Source organism: Nycticebus coucang, chromosome 16 (genome assembly GCF_027406575.1).
Source record: "Nycticebus coucang isolate mNycCou1 chromosome 16, mNycCou1.pri, whole genome shotgun sequence".
NCBI lineage: Eukaryota > Metazoa > Chordata > Mammalia > Primates > Lorisidae > Nycticebus > Nycticebus coucang.
Genome location: NC_069795.1, coordinates 59,369,027 through 59,384,804, shown reverse-complemented (window position 1 = coordinate 59,384,804; position 15,778 = coordinate 59,369,027). Strand labels below are relative to the sequence as shown.

The following is a 15,778-nucleotide window of genomic DNA, read 5'->3' as shown; positions in this document are numbered from 1 at the left end:
TCATTATTTACACCTCCATCTCTCTGTTTCACTGAGATACTTTCACTGTTGGTTCTTCCATCTTGGTTGATACTTTGAGTCTTTCTCATACAGCTGATCTGAAAGTATACCCAAGGAGAACACTGAGTTATCTTAGCACAAAAAGTTCAGTTATTTTGTAGCATATAAAGGCAAAGCAAGATTCCTTTTAGTTAAATTTGGCTAAAAAGCAGAGCTACACTTTATCCCAAAGGAGAGAAACATTCACAGATGAGCCTGACCTCTCAGCAGGAACAGAGAAAATCTTCTTTGAGGGTTTTAGCTGGCTACTGAGTGTCATGTAAAATAGACTCAATCATTAAAATTCATAGGAAACTTAAAATACTAATTGAAGCTTCTAAGAAAGGTTGAAGAAGGAAAACTAGTGAGTATAAACAAGGAATCATTGTCTTCATTTTCTTAACAAAGGTTAAATTGATAAAGAATCATTTGACTTAAGAGGATGGATGCCTGCAGCTGTTTTGCAATCAAATTGTATCCCCTTCAAATGCCAATGTTGAAATGGGAGTGGGTTATTTACCCCACAGGCCTTGGTAAATACAGGGTTAACAAATATAATCCTTTTTGTTCACAAGATGAAGCTATCATAATTATGCAGTTTCCAGTCTTTTAATAAAATCTGATGGTCAAGTAAATGAAAACCGGGGGGTCCTGCCACTAGATACACTGAAGAATTCAGCCAGAAAAGCCACCATGGAAATTCTGCCCAGGTTTGTTTAACAAACAGATTTCTTTATTCATTCCTGGGAATTTTCTCTCAATGTGCTGCTTTGTGAAATTCTTATTTAAGAAGATTTTCCAGTTTATATCACATTGGTAGGGTGGACAGTTGAGGTGTTATTGGCCTACTACAAGCAAATATAGATGTACATATTTTTCCACAGCAAATATAAATGTATGTTTTCGGAAAAAAATAGATGTGTATATGTGTATAGATTCGTTATTATCTTTCAAAAAATGCAGCAAGCTATTACTAGGAGTTTATGTTAAAGGAATTAAGATACTCCAAGAAAGGAGTGAGTAGGCCGCCAAAGGAAATTTTCTCTGTTCCTGCTGATATGTAACATTAGGGGCAGGCTCCTATGGGAGTGGTTCTCTCCTATGGAATAACGTGTGATCATGCATTTTAACCAGTTTGACTGGATTCTAGATTTCTAAATTGATGGATCACATTCTGAAATATACCTCACTTAAGGAAATTAAAGCAGCCAAAACATATTCCTTCTTTGGTGGCATATTCTAAGAAAAATACAGTGTGGTGATTCCTCAGTTTTTAGTTTCTGAGCTGAATGCAAAGTATGACCAAGATAAAGGACTGCATCATGAAAAGTGAGGTTGATAGGGCACTAGAATTCTGTTTTACAATAATCTCCTTTTCATATATTCACTTCAGTCATTTAAAAGAATGACCTTTTTTAAAAAAGCATTTTATTTCTTATTGTGAAAGAGTTCCATGTTCCTAAGAACTAAGAATGTGACCATCCAGAGAGAGAATCAATGTTATTTGATGGTAAGATTACATATATTAAGACGTTGGACAAATAAGCATGAGAAGTCATCCTAGGAAATGAGTCAGATACCTCATTGCTGAATATGACGGTGGCTCTAAGAGAAAAATCAGCCTCCACCACCCCCTTACCTGGAAAAGTTAGTTAATAATCTAAATGGTTATTGGTCGGTCATGGGACTCTCAATCCTCCCATGATTCCAACACTGAAGCCATCACGACCCTGGGCTCAAGAAAAAAACACCAGATGTACAGCACGGGAAATTAACAAACACTGAGTTCTTCAGCTAGAGATTAGAGGGCTGGATGATGTATAGCTAAAGATAATAACTTTTTAAGGAGGATATTAGAACTCTTTGACATGCTCCCAAAGTAAGACAGGCTTTGAGAATGACCTCCCTGTCTTCCTGGGATTCTGAATCTTAGTAATAAAGGACAACTTTTCCCACACGAGTGTTTGCTTTATGCTCCTGGTTCTGGCTACACCTTCACACCAGTGCCTCATCTATCTTTGAAGCATTTAGTCTAGGATGAGTTTGTGAACTAGTCAGACCTTGTAGCACAATAGCTCTGATGCCCATTCCAGAGAGAGAGTTCCAAAATTGCGTTGAAGGGTGGACTAGGCACTGGTGTGGGTGCACAGCTTCCCAAGGGGGGTACTTCGAAGATAACTGTAATGAGGTATTTGGCAATGAGGTATGCAGCGCTTTTTCCAGGATGAATTAATGAACTTAATTGTCTGACCATGTATGTCCAATAATTATAAAACTGTATGAAATGAAATCATGTTTATATTATACTTACAGTTTTTCACTCAATTATACATTGTAAAATTTTATGTCATTCATGTTATTCAGGTTGTCAGTGAAAATAGTGACCCTGAATATTGGTAATATATGTACTCCAGTAGGCAAACCTATATCTTAATACTACTTTTCCATAGTCTATATAAATGTCAACTATTAGGGGTTTCTCATGTTATAGATACTGCAATGAATGTAGCTACAGTAAAATATTTTTACATATGCATAATTATTTTCTAGAGCTATTTCTGGTAGTATAATTCTGTGCTTACACATTTGTGTCTAAGGTTTTTTATACCTAATGCAACCTGTCCTCTGGAGGTAACTAATTTCTGGTTCATAATGTAGTGTTTGAATAATGAAGTTGATATAGTTAATAGTCCTCGAAGATTTTTATTTTTATTTGATAGTTTTGTTTTATTTTATTGCTTGTGGAGTTTTTTTGTTGCCTTTGTTTGTTTCGAATGAAATCTTGCTCATGTTGTTACAGCTTGGTCTTGGTAACCTGAGGAATGACTATATTCCCCATCCTTTCTTGGAATTAGGAGTGATAATATGATTTGTTTCTGGCAAATGACATGTATACTACATGTCATGTCTAACTTCTGAACCAAGTTCTTAAAGCATGGTGCTTGCCTTCTGCTCCCTCTTTCAGCCCTCCCTAGGTCTGGACTGACCAAACAGAACTGGAAATAGTGGAAAGATGGGGGGAAGTGTTCAGAAAATAGGACTTCCTTCTGTCTCAGACGTTTAATGGAGGTGAAATACATACTCCTGGGCGTAAATCACTGTGAAACTAGCCTCACTGGTCCTGGTAGCCTAAATAACATTACTACCCACGGGTCAAACTTACAATTTTCTGAAGTTTAGGAATGGAAATGAGATGGGGAAAGTCATGATCCATTTATGAAAGATGCTTATTTTCTGGAAACAACATATTTGTGCCATCAGCTTTGTAGCTGTCTTCCCATGAGACATGCTTTATGCCTATAGTTTTACGATGATTGCTAAGGCCCACCTCTTTAAAGATGAGGGAGGACTTGGAGAAAATAAGTCCTGTGACCAAGGCAAGGAGATGCTTATTTTTCCAGATCCAGAGTTTCTCTCCTGATATCCCAGTTCTGAAATTTTTGCTTGATAAAGTTTTTAGATCTATAGTTGAATTCCCCGGGCTGCCTGTTTTCTTATATTGTTTCATAGTATTCTTTCCGGCACATACCACTGAGTCAGTCTGTCCAGAAAATAAATAAAGCAAGTAGAGAAAGATCACTCACCATAGCCGGTTGTTCTCAAGGCATCCTCCACTCTGATTTCCTGCCTTGTATAAAGAACAGTGAAAAGAAATCGGATATTGTGGCCGATTTTATAAAATATCACATCACAATGGGCTACATTTTAAAAGACCAGACCCAAAAAGAATATCTAGCAAATGCCCAACATTAGATGGATTTTAGAAGAAGTAGAGTAAGAATAAATAAGAATTTAAAAGTTTACTGAAAGAAGAGATTAATGCTAGGTTGTTTACAACTTATATTGGAGGCAGATGTGGTACACAAATAGATCCACACATAACAGCATTTGTTCTTTGTAGGAAGAGAAATAGTTGGATTACAGAGCTAGATGGGAGTCAGCACACCCTCAAGATTCCTTAAGGCATCTAAAACAATTGGCCTGGATTCGTGAAAATTATTAGAAATCATTTAAAATTACTCTGCTGGAAAAATAACAATTGAGAGTTGTTCGTTGGAAAATTTGAAAAATCACACTTAGAGTCCTTTTTTAAGAAGAGAAGAAACTCTGTTCTTTATGTGTCACTGCATTTCTCTCATTTCTATTGGTATATATTTTTTTTCAATGCAATTTCTTCCATGAGAGGGTGGAACTGATTTCCCCTCCCTTTAATGTGAGCTGGCCCTGTGATTTGCTTTGACCAAGAAAGTCATAAAGTAACATGATATGTCTTCCAAGCCCAGGACTCCAGAGGATGTTCATCCTCTGTTCTTGTCCTCTTTGAAATCAGATGGCATATAAAGAAGCCCAGGGTAGCCTGCTGGAGATGCCACAGGGATAGAACTGACATACCTTGGCTGACAGCCCCATCCAGCTGCCAGCAATGCAAGTGAAGCCATCCAGAACCAACTGACAAAGTGACCTGCCAACTGATCCGCAACAGCGTGAACGAGTCCAGATGATGCCATGAGGAGCAGAAGTAAACCGTGCCCCTGAGCTCAGCCCCTGTTGCCAATCACCGGTAGCTAAGAAAATAAACGGTGGTCGTTTTGAATGACTAAGTTTGGGGGTGATGAAACACTCAGAAATAAATTAAATAAATAATGCAGTTGATAATTTTTAAATTCATTTACAGCTTCTTTCTCTTTGTATGCCCCTTACCAAACAAAGTGATTGAGATAATATTTACTTGTCTGAAAGGGCTTCACTGCTGCTTTGGAGAAAAGAACCTAGCTTGCTGCATCTTGTCACCACCAGTTAAATGCACTCTCACTGCAAAGTCGCCTGCTGCCTTATGGAATAAATTGGGAAGGTTTGAATTTAGTCTATGGTAAGTCTTCGCATGAGGGACACATACTTATTTATTGGTCAAACAGTTGTTCTTAATAAGTTAAAGTATGTGTTCAATAATGAAAAATTTATTCCATGGATAGAAAAAGTCTGGTGCATGCATTTATTTTAAAGATTGGTTGAGTTTATCTGAAGATAACTGAAACATGCTTTTTGATCTACTACTGGATTAAAGTTTTTTTTTTCAACATGGCCTAGTGATCTTTTGCACCTGAAATTGTTTTAGTCTGACTTCGGGATGCATTGATATTTTCACAGGATGATTTATAATACTTATGTGGAGATTTACTTGTAAGATCAAAACTTAAAGTAGAGTCAATTTGGCAGCTTTCCAATTTAAAACCAGCTATACACAGTGAAAATCTCCTTAAGGGTAGAGAATCATTAAACAAAAATAGCATCTGGTGGGCCACACTGTCTGTAAGATTAGTAGGAAAATTCCTCTCTACAACAGATAACCAGATTCACAGAATGCTCTATCAGGCAACCCTGTGTATAAGAAATAAAAATGATTAAAATCAATGTTATTCCGTACTGTAGTTCCTTAAAATAATATAGTAATATTTACCTTCAGACATTCCCTTGTTTTCACAGAGCTACAAAAGTAGCTACAATAAGTAACACGATTTTGTATAGATGAAATAAAATAAGGCTTAGAAACAATTAATTTAAACAAATCCTATTTTTTCATCCTGTATTTATAAATGTACCATTGTCTGAAAAACAATGAATAAGTTCTCATCACCTTCCAAGCTAATTGTATTTGAGTATGGTTATAAATAAAGTGATTAACTATAGTCCTGCTTTCCCATTTATTCTGAAATTTAAAAAGATGCAATATAAATCATGTTTTAAATCAGTCATCAAAAATAACTTAATAATTTCAAGTGACTAATCAGAACATTTCTATTTTATATTAAATTCCTTTTTTATGTTTTTTTTGTTTGTTTGTTTGTTTGTTTTTGAGACTCACTCTGTCACCCTGGGTGGAGTGCCCTGGTGTCATAACTCACAGCAACCTCATACTCTTGGGCTTGAGCAATCCTCTTGTCTCAGCTTCCCCAGTAGCTGAAACCTGGGACTACAGGCGTACACCATAATAACCAGCTAGTTTTTTCTTTTTTTTTTTTTTTCTATTTTTAGTAGAGACAGGGTCTCAGTCTTGATGAGGCTGGTCTTGAACTCCTGAGCTCAAGCAACCCACCCACCTTTGCCTCCCAGAGTGCTAGAATTATAGGCATGAGCCGCTATACCCGTCCTATAGAAAATTTCTATTTGTTCTTTCTCGACATCTTTTACCTAACTTTCTATTTTGACATAATTTCAGAAGTATAGAATAGTTACAAAAATAGTATAAATAATTCACGTACAACCTTTCTCAAATTTCCTGTATTGTCAATGTTTTACCCACACTTTTTGTTCTTCCCTCTTTAATATATATATTGTATGTATGTAAGTATGCATATAAAGTCATGCATGCTTAATGACAAAGATATATTGTAAGAAATGTGCCGTTAGGTGATTTCAGACTTGTGTGAACATTATGATGCACTTTCACAAATCTAGATGGTACAGCCTACAACACACCCAGGCCATATGGTATCTGTCTCTCCTAGGCTAGAAACCTGAACAGCATGTTAGTGTGCTGAGTACTGTAGGCGATTATAACACAATGGTAAGTATTTGTGTATCTAAAAAAATGTACACATAGAAAGATACATTAAGAGTACTTACTGTACTGTAATCTTATGGGCCCAGCATCACACATGTGGTCTCTCACTGACTGAAATGTTCTTATGTGGCACATGACTGTACAGCATAATTTATTGAACTAGTTCAGAGTGAATTTTACGTACAGGATGATTCCTTTTCTCATAAATACCTCAATGTTTTATTTTCTAAAACAGGGCAATCTTTTTCATAATTAGAACAATTATTTAAATTAGAAAGTGGATCTCTTTGACATCTAATTTTTTTTTCCCCCCTAAGTAGCAGCTCTCTTCTTCTTGGAGAACTTCTGCTTATCCCTGCTATGTGTTCCCAATGCAGCCTTCCTCAATCCTACGTAATACTCATTATTTTTCTTTGAAACCCTCATCTTTATCTCTTTAATAGACAATAAGCTATGTTCATGTCATTTCCTTTTTGGTGTAGCACAATTCTAGGCACTTGATAAATTCATCATAAATGTTTTTAGATAAATGTATTCCTTGAGTTGTAGCTATGTCACTCCAATTTCTGCCTCATGAAGAATAAATAAAATACTTATTTGCTTTTTCATTTTAAAATTTAGACTGTCAGAATTCATATAGATTTGAGATTTTTGTCAAGGCATAAGCTACTCAATTGGAAGTAATTATTTTAGCATTTGAAAGATTAATTTTGTGATTTCACTAGAAAGTTAAATAATAACATAAAGAATAAATTAATTACTTTATTTCCAAACGCAATTAATTAAAATGGACACATTTATTGAAGGCTTGCTATGTTTGATGTACCTTATAAGTATTTTACATAAATTTATTCTTTAATCAGGATAATAAATAACATTTAATAAGTGTTTACTGTGTGTTAATCCCTGTGCTAAGCCCATTACAAGGTTTATCAACTCTAATAGTAAAATGGCAAATACACATGGACCAGGCCTTTGCCTATGCTTCACACACAGGCAGGTGTTAAGTACTTTATCCATACAAAGTCTCATTTATTCCTTGCAACATTATAATGGGGATACTATCATTATCCCCATCTTACAGTTGAGAAAACTCAGACCACATGGAGATTAAGTCCTCAATGGGAATAATCACGTCTTTTTTTAAAAGGAACATCTGAATCTTGAATAAACTAGATTTCTTACCTATGTTAGCTGCCTAGAGCTGCCGTAACAAATTACCACAACCTGAGTGGCTTAAAATAAGTATATTCTTTCACAGTTCTGGAGGCTAAAAGCCTGAAATCAAGGTATCTATAGACCCACGCTCTTTCTGGAGGCTCTAGGAGAATTTTTTCATATCTTTTTTCTTACCTTTCGATGTTGCTGACAATCCTTGGCATTCCTGGCTTGAGGACACATCGTCCCGTCTGTCTGTGCCGTCACATACTCTGTCCCTCCATGTAGGACTGTTTCTGTGCCTCCTCTCTGCTTAGAAGGACTTGCTGGACTAGGACCTACCCTAACTTTATCATGATTTACTTACATCTGCAAAGACCCAATTTTCAAATAAACTCACATTGAAAGGTATCACATGTAAGAACTTCATCTTTTCAGGCAACAAATTTTAATCTGTAACTTTGCCCAACACCATTAAGCACATTAATGACACTTCCAGGATTTGAACCCAGGCTCATCTGACTCCAAAGCCTATGTTTTAACCCCCTTGTAATATGCAGCCTATAAGATTTGAGTCATTCGTTTGACATGTTAACTAAGGTTATTAGTCATGAGAATCATCAAAATAAAAATATTTAATATTTAAAAATGATAAATGCACCATTGCAATATTTACCTAAAAATATACATGAATGTTTTAATAAAGAAAATACTTTAACTTCTTCTAACTACAAATATGAAAATCTACAAACATTTCAAATAGATTTCCATTTGTAAAAATCTCATTTGTTCATGCTATTGGCAATACAAACACCATTATTTAGAAACTTTTCTATAAAAATGTTTATTTATGCTTATTAAAATTTTTTACATACTTCAGCAAAATGATGTGTTTTATTTATTTATGTAAGGTTAGTACGCTTAAAAATATTTTATTAAAATTTCTGTATTTTACTACCTTTAAATTTAATATTTTCTTACATAATTTAACATTTGTGTAAATATAATACATTTACATTTAAATATATTAATAAACATTGGATTCTGTGTATTTTTCACATTTCATTTGACAACTAGTCATTATTATTTTTTTTTTTATTTAATTTTTTTTTGTAGAAACAGAGTCTTACTTTATGGCCCTTGGTAGAGTGCCGTGGCGTCACCCAGCTCACAGCAACCTCCAACTCCTGGGCTTAAGCGATTCTCTTGCCTCAGCCTCCAGAGTAGCTGGGACTACAGGTGCTCGCCACAACGCCCGGCTATTTTTTGGTTGCAGTTTGGCTGGGGCTGGGTTTGAACCTCCACCCTTGGTATATGGGGCCAGTGCCCTACCGACTGAGCCACAGGCACTGCCTGACAACTAGTCATTATTGAGAAAAGATTTTCAATACTAGGGTAGGTGAATGTATTCATCTAATAATTAGATCTTATAATTTTAATCTTAATTTGTATATTGCTATATAACACTCAAATGTTTAACCAATCTTTTTATTAGAAATTAATCAATTTCTTTAATTTAAGGAATTTAATTTATTTTTATAGATCCTTTGGAAATATCTACAATGTGAAGGAAAGGTTTAATTTTAATTAAATAGTTGAATTTACAATATTTACCTTATTTTAGTAATCATAAATACTATGATTAAAATCCTATGTACTATAATTAGATGTCTTACCTTTCCATTTGAAAGAGAACCGTTTTCTCAGAATGTGTTCCTCCACTATAACACATTCTACACACCAAGGGAAGTATAATTCTGGTAAAGCTCAAATTTAGTCAAGTTTCTTTGTTCCTCAAAATCTTTCTGTAGTTCACTATTGCCTACTGGAATACTGTTTGTGGAATTGCCTTGAAAAAAAGGAATAGCAAACCAAACAAAATAAGCAAAATGACATTTAGAAGTAAGAAGCCGGTGAGAAAGATGTTTTCAGTAATAGTGAAATGGGGAAAGTGACGTGAGTACTATGAATTAGAAGGACTAATTCAACTGTGCATACTTAATCACATATTTTACTATTTTAATTGTTAGACTTTTGAATCTATTTTCATGTGTGCTTAATCTGTAATTTACTTTTCTTGCTTTGAGCCAGTTTTTCTTTTAAAGTTTATATTAGCTCAGATTAATATGTAGATAAAAATGTAGATATTTTATTTCTTTCATTTATTAACCTACTTAGTCTTCTAGATATTTATTAAGCTCATTTGTTTTTTGTAAATAGTGAACTTCTTTTATTTTTGTGTTTGATCTGTTTTCCTATTTCATCTGCTTAAGCTAGCCTCTATATTTTTTCCTTTCAGCTTCCATGATACTATAGGAAAGGATCTTAGTTCTTTCTTTAAAAACAAAATTTAGATAACATCATTATTAATATTATTAGATTTTATACCTGCACACTTCATGGCCAACACTTCTGTATGTGTGACCTTGGGCAAGTTTTTTAAAGTCTCTGAGCCTGGAACTTTTTATAATAATTATTCCTGTACCTATTTTACAGAGTGGCTATGATAATACAAATAATAATTTCCCGTGTTTAGCACAGTAATGATCCCGATTAAGTCTTCTTATAGATATGACTAATGATGTTTGAGGCTGATGATCATGTTGACGATGTGCTGTTGTTTCTGTTAAATCAGGCACAACATTTTAGGTCCTTCTCTTGTTGAGCTGTCTGGATTGATACTTCAATGATCCATTTCTATGTGACTTCTATGAATATTCATGTATAAAAGGTTATGAGAAACATAAGACTTTGTCTACAGATAAATTTATTTCACTTTATTTAAATGTTCTACATGGCCTATTTTAGGCAATTAATGCTGCCCATGTGCTTCCCGATACCTTTTAATGTCTCTGTACTTATAGACCTTAGGATTGATGAGGTAATGTCTAAAAAGAACCGCAAACTCTTTGGAGGAAATGCAAAGTCAGAGCCCAGTTTTGCTGGGACTCTGTGTTTACCAACTAGAAAGATGCCTTTTCTACTCCAAAGGATGTGTGTTGCCAGACACTCACTACTGTACTTGAAGAGGTCTGAGAACATCTCTTCAGGAGGAAAAACTGAGTGAGCAACATTACAAGATTGATAAAATGAGAAAAAACTGAGTCCTGACAGGACTGAATAGAAACAGCAAATGTCAGAATAGAGTAGACTTGAAGAAACAGAATAACGACGTAAGGTATCTTATTTAGTATCTGTGTGCACCATAGTTCACATCACTCACTTTCCCCTTGAAACAATTTCCTTCCTTGTTCCAGAATAAAACATTGGCTTCTATGTCTTTCTCCAACGTCTGGCTATGTTATCGTGGCTCAAGGCTGGCTCCCCCTCACCTCCATGACCTGAGAGTCCCAGCATAGTCATTGAGCTTTTTTCTATCTATGCATCCTTCTGATAATGATCTCATCCAGACTCATGCCTTTAAATATCGTCTATCTACTAATAAGTCCCAGCTTTATTTCTACAGTTATGATCTGTCCCCTGGACTTTAGACTTGTATATCAACTGCTTATTTGATTGACATCTCTACTTGTATGTCTAGTACCTGTCTCAAATTCAACGTGTCTGTAACTGAACATTGAATAGCTTTTTCCTCACCCTCCCTGTTCTTTGTAAACTTCTTCTCGTAGCCATTGAGCTTCTAGTTCATGACCAAGCCATTTTTCCCCCTTTTGCTCAGGCCCCCAATCTTCTAGTCATCCTTGTTCCTCTGTTTCCATCACAGTCCAAATCCAATCCACCAGTCTACTGTGTCAGTTGTATCATCAAGTTATATCCAGAATCCAAGGTTAACACCACTTGTTTTACCCCCCTGAATTGTTGTAATAGACTCCTAACTAATCTGTTTCTACCCTTGCCTTGCTGTAAGCCCTTAAATAGTAGTGTGGTTGACAGAATACTCTTCAGTTGGGAATTTCTAACTACAAGTCATTTGGTATTTTATAATGCATTTCTAGCAGGATCAGTATCACATCAGAAATTGTCATTTGAAAGTTGTTTAGTTCTTCTACTTTGCAGATGGCGTGTCCCTCTCCCAAGCCCTGGAGAGGTCAACATTGTATTTCCAGAGTAAGCACTACATAAATGCTGCATAGTATCTTCTCCTATCACAGATATTCGTAATATCACAGGCCCGAACTTAGGACCACTAATCACTTCTACACTGCTGGTGGGAATGCAAATTAATACATTCCTTTTGGAAAGATGTGTGGAGAACACTTAGAGATCTAAAAATAGATCTGCCATTCAATCCTATAATTCCTCTACTAGGGATATACCCAGAAGACCAAAAATCACATCGTAACAAAGCTATTTGTACCAGAATGTTTATTGCAGCCCAATTCATAATTGCTAAGTCATGGAAAAAGCCCAAGTGCCCATCGATCCATGAATGGATTAATAAATTGTGGTATATTTCCACCATGGAATATTATGCAGCCTTAAAGAAAGATGGAGACTTAACCTCTTTCATGTTTACATGAATGGAGCTGGAACATATTCTTCTTAGTAAAGTATCTCAAGAATGGAAGAAAAAGTATCCAATGTACTCAGCCCTACTATGAAACTCATTTATGGCTTTCATATGAATGCTATTACCCAGTTATAACCTAAGAATAGGAGGAAGGGGGAGAGGAAGGGGACGGGGATGGGAGGATGGGCGGAGGGAGGGTGATTGGTGGGATTACACCTGCGGTGCATCTTACAAGCGTACATGTGAAACTTAGTAAATGTAGAATATAAATGTCTTAACACAATAACTAAGAAAATGCCAGGAAGGCTATGTTAACCAGTGTGATAAAAATGTGTCAAACAGTCTATAAAACCAGTGTATGGTGCCCCATGATCGCATTAATATACACAGCTATGATTTAATAATAGTAATTAAAAAAAACCCCAAATCTGGAAACCTAGACCTGCTTCAAAGCCATTTCCTTCTCTGTGAGCTGCTGAAAGTTTCCAGTTTTCAAGTCACTCCATATAATGTCCAGGTAAGTCTTGCATAGTGTGCCCTCTCAGGGCTGGAGTCTCCTCCTGAATGATGGCACCTGCAGGATATATTCTTTTTTACGTGGGGAGGTATTTCATGGAATGCTACAAAGTACTAGATCCCTAAAAACTTTATTAATGTGGTAGCATCTTAACTCTTCATAAAGTTTATATCCCATTCTCTAAAGGACATGTGTCTTTCCAAGGCCTCTAACAGACTTACCACTTAATTCTTATGTGTTCTTATTAGTACAATGTCACAAATACAGTGAACCACTCAGGTGTGCCACTATATGTCCTGGAGTTATAGATCTCTTCAGAATAGATTATGCAGAAGTGGAAGGCAAATTTGTACTGACATTTGCAGCAAGTGAATATGAATTCTTTCTGTTTATTTTTCACAAAGACTGAAAAGTTAAGTTAGTCAAATCAGCAATCACATACTGTGTACCCGAGGCTGTGTTAATTGGCTTTATCAAAATTACCTTTGTCAAACAATATTTGACAAAACAGTTGCAATTGAGATCAATACTTCAATGAGTAATTTACTACCATCTGTTAGCATTGCATCTGATTTTTACAGGGGCTGTATCAGTGAATTGGATATGTAGGGCTCACTACCACGGTATTCTTTTTGTCCTTAAAGTAGACGTCAGTTTGTATGTTTCATAGGCTGAGGCTGCTATTATAAAAATTCCAAAAGTCAATAAATTAATATGGGACTTCTTCCAGCCACCATACATATACACTCCAACAATCAATTTGGTGGTTGAGAAAGAGCTACATTGTGGGGTCACATGTACATTGTGAACTAGCTGGACTAGACTCCATTTGTTACCTGCCTACTGTGTGCCCCTATTCTAATAGGGGGACTACAATGAAATGTTTATTTATTGGATATCAACATCAACACTGACTTGTGTCTTACTGTCCTTATAATGTTGGGGTCATCCCCTTTTCTGGGGATATTGTGACCTGAGTAAATAGTCATAGATACCTTTAGAAGAGTTTTAGGGAAATTCTTCCTGATGGTTCAATATAATAGTCTTTTTCAGGGATCCATTCTGTCCTTCATCAACAGTGTCTCAGTTGTGATTTGTATTTAAAAACCTAGAGAAGATAGTGATAGTTTTATTTGAATATTTGTCTTCATCGTTCTAATTACCTCTTCTTCATTTTTCGGGTTGCATAGATTGAGTGATACCCTGGGTGGCTGCCCATCTATTTTGATTCTAAGGGACATCTTCATTCTTCTCTGCAGGCCATTGCTTCTGGCTGCCATTTCCGTCATACTGTGGCCTAACTTTCATAGTTGAGTTCCACACTCATCTTCTGTTATTGAGGGATCCTATTATCCCCACACTGTTGTTAGTAATCCCAGTTTGGTAACAGTATTTTTATCGGTCTTCTCTGATTTACAGAGTATAATCACCACCAAGCTTCACAGGGAGGCTGCTGTTCTCACCAGCAATCTCTTTATACTTTTGGTAAACAGAATAACCTTTGGGATTTCTCATAATAAGACAGGCATTTGATGTGCTTTCAGTCCTCTAGAGTTTATCCACACAAGAGTGCCTGCTTCTCTTAACTCCTAATCCCCTTCTCCCACTGTCTGTGAGAGCAGTTCTGGCATTTTTGCTTTGGCTGATCATTTTCTCCAGACTTCTCATAGCCACCTTTGCTCCTTGTTAGCACTGTCTCACAGGGTGCAAGCCAGGGTGATAAATCCTGTATCTTGAGATGTGCTCACCCATCAATAAGCCCTTTTTTCTTTCTTGCCCAGTTTATGTTCTGCCACTTTCTTCCACCCCCATCCAACATCTTCAGCATCTAGTTCTATGTGTTTCCTCCAGATTCTTTTCATTATATGTTTTCTAGGTGCTATTGTTCTTTCATGAGAGTTTCCCTTTATCCCTTAGGAGGCCCAGAGTACCCTTGGCCATGTTATGTGGTAAATAAATCTAGTTGTTAGCTTTGTGGTCAGGAAAGAAGGTAGGGGATTTTCTAAGGGGGCAAAAGGTATCTTCTGTGGGCTGAAAAAAGACTACAAGAAAGGGGAAGCACTGTCCTTAACTGGAAAGAGGGGTTCCCTTCAGCAGGCACAGAGGGTTCAGCAGAAGGGAGAACAGAAGTTTCGTAGAGAGAAAACAAAATTTACAAGTTCATAAATTCCCACTGTCTTTGCCCTAGGTCTTACAGTTGTTTGACTACCTTATACCCGGCACTAGTAATCACATCCTACTGACAGGACAGCAAATAATTTAACTTTAAAATCTAATCCTAGCTTCTTCATCCTCAAATCTTTGTAAGAAGCAGATTCTGAGATGGAAAACAGTTTACAGGATTTTTATTAGGAGGTGCTCTAAGGATCAAACTTCCAGAGCAAAGGGAAGGAAAGATTAGGCAACTTGTACTTATGGATTATAGCATAGTCAGAATATAACTTCACTTCATACGGGACTCTGAAGCTAAAACAGCATTTTAGAGTTGTTCCTAGTTGAGGCCAGGAGACTGGGTATTTACACCTGCTATTGAATCAGTCATTGGGTGCAGGTTTTCTGGTGCGGGGGTGTGAAGACAGTAATTTTTAAATGAGTCACATTTCTTTATTAAAGGTAAATTTCATAGATAGCTGGAGCAGAATCAGACATACCCAAAACAACCTCCAAATTTGTTATCAATCTCTTAGAAATTTTTCTTCTATAAAACATGGTTCTTATTTAATCTCAAACTTCTACTGGTTCAAATGAGTCTCTGGGTAAATATTAGCCATCTTTAATAAAAATAAAATTCATAGACCTGCAGAGTTAGAAGAGGATAAGAAATCATTTAGTAAACTTCTTGATCAGAACCATAAACCCTGTTGATAGAATTCTCAACACATCCGTGGACACTTGTGTTACTCAAATACTGCTTTCTAGTTTTGACAGTTTCAATTACGTGAAAGCTTTCTTCTTTGTTGAGCAGTAGAGCAGCCGCTGCCTCCCCATAACTCCACTTTGTCTTCTATATCTGACATGAAGAATCAAATAC

At 36.1% G+C, this 15,778-nt stretch overlaps 1 pseudogene; it reads right to left on the bottom strand.

Moving 5' to 3' along the window:
* LOC128567444 (suppressor of cytokine signaling 6-like) overlaps window positions 1–8,002 on the bottom strand; it is a 129,289-nt pseudogene extending 121,287 nt beyond the window's left edge.
* Between the last annotated feature and the right edge of the window lie 7,776 nt (window positions 8,003–15,778).